The following is a 2309-nucleotide window of genomic DNA, read 5'->3' as shown; positions in this document are numbered from 1 at the left end:
GCACAGAATATATGAAACTATGCTCTTGTATACTTAGTGTATCTGTCCCATTTGGCTATACTGCAGTGCAATCAGCCACAACCATCAAGGTTTATACACTTGAATAAAAGCAAAAGAATTTTATCTTGCTTTAAAATTGTCACTTTAAGGAAAGCATATATTTTTAAAAAATATTTTGTTATGAATCAAAGTTTATCTGCAATTGCAATTCAACAATCTTACCTTTATTAAAGAAAGTCTATACTAGAGCAGTATCATCCACGTTTTTACATCAGCTTCCTGTCCTGTGGCAGCCCCTGAACCTGTTTTCCTTGGGGAGTTTTACTCCTTTTTCTCTGCACCTGGAACACCATCAGAATAAGACTCCCATAAAGTTTTAAGTCATCAATCCAATGTTAATTCAGAATTAAGTGGAGAATGTACAAACATCGTGTAAAAGATCCTGAAGGAAGTTTCATTGATGAACATAAAACATATTAGAAAACACTTCATACTAAACTAAGACCCTTAAAGATTCCACAATAGCGCATCATAGAGCAAGTAAGAAGTGTCAGCTATAAAGGCTAGAAAACAAGCTTTCCACCCATGTACCATTTAAGAGCTGTACTGTCTATACTCTTACCAGATGCTTCACCTTGCCACGTTACTGTACCCAATCTGCTCTCACTGAATTATTACTCTCCCCTCTTTCTGAAATTCAATAGGTATTTATTTTCAGTAGGCAGCTTTGCAAATAGCTAAAGCTGCAAGAAAAATGTGACCTTGATAATCCAACACACCCTGATCAATATGGGGGTAAAGCTACATGTATCCAGTTCATCTGCCTGGGTAGTTTTAACTCATCAGGAATACAATCAAGACAGAAACAAAAGTTGGCCTGATTCCCAGTCAGAACCCTGACAATTGCTGCGTTGACACTGAATGTCCCTTTCTCCTTCCCATTGCTCCAAAACCACTGCTCATTTTGGAACAATTAATGCTTTGCCACTTTCTGTAGATCTGGGGGTTTTTTTCTGCTTCTGTATTTAACAAAGAGAAACAAATGCTAGGTCAGGCACAAAGAATTTGCCAATCTCACCTCTCTCTTCTGACAAGAACTTAGACTAGTCTGTTCCAGGTATAGCTGATATGTATGTGTTTTCTTAAGCTCAGCAATGAAGATGTTTAGATGTCCCTCTCTTTTCTGTGACCTAAAAAGTTGTTTTTCAGATATCATCCTTTTGATAATTATCCTTTGACAGCTGTCAGAAACAAGTAACCACTGTCCCCTTTTCTAAAAGTACATGAAACCTTGTTACAGTAACTGCTTTCTTCATGGAACAACACTGTTAATATGTTTTCAAATCATGCAAGGCTCTTCAAAGTGTCTTCACACCAGAATGTCTAACTTTTTTATCCCACACCCTAGATGAAATCTTACCAGCCCCAAACCAAGTGTAAGAGACGCCATTTTACGTATAAATGCTGTGAGCGAACAGATCCAAACTGAAATGGATGCCGTTACTGACATTTAGTCTCTGGCTCTCATAAGTCAGTACTTCTCTGCTGTGTGGTTGCTTATCTGTGTTCTGTATTTTACTTTCATTCTTTCTTTCTAAAATACAGAACTTTACAGAAGAGTCTACTGATGTTTCTGAAAACAGGAAAACAAACAGAACACTTCAGTTTTAACCACGCCCTTCACAGTACTCAAAGCATCCTGCACAGCTTAGTGTCTTTCGCAGTATTATGAACATGAGATGCATTATATTATCCAATTTGTTATTCAAGCTGTTGTGCAAATAAGAGGCCCAGTAGAGACTTCACCTTAAATACCCTCCCAAAATGAACACCAAATGACTGAGAGTAGTTTTAAACCAGTTCTGAACAAATACTGGTGATTACATCTAGGCCATATTAGAATAACCTTTTCAAATAAAGAAATCTTGACATTTGTCAAATATGAATCTCACCAAAGGAATATAAGCTATGTTTTCTTACATTAAGTGTAGCCCTCTGTTCCTGAACCCTCTCTCAGCATGAACTTGGACTAATGGATCTTTACCTCCTTGTGCTGTTTTTGGTTGGTATTAAGATCTTTAAGACTTGTGGCACTTCCCAACAGTTAAAAGGTTCCTTCAGTTTGGTCCTAGCATGAAATCTCATTAACTGGTTTGAACTGGTTGCTGGAAGTTCATGTTTATAAATAGCAGGGAAATAATGCGTCTTTTCTGAATGTAAAATGTAATGCACTGCAAGAACAAAAAATAATACACATCCCCATAGACCTAAACAAATCATTGACAGAAAAATCATTTGCCAGTGAATCA

Source organism: Melopsittacus undulatus, chromosome 5 (genome assembly GCF_012275295.1).
Source record: "Melopsittacus undulatus isolate bMelUnd1 chromosome 5, bMelUnd1.mat.Z, whole genome shotgun sequence".
Lineage (NCBI taxonomy): Eukaryota > Metazoa > Chordata > Aves > Psittaciformes > Psittaculidae > Melopsittacus > Melopsittacus undulatus.
Note: the sequence above shows the minus strand (reverse complement) of the source record.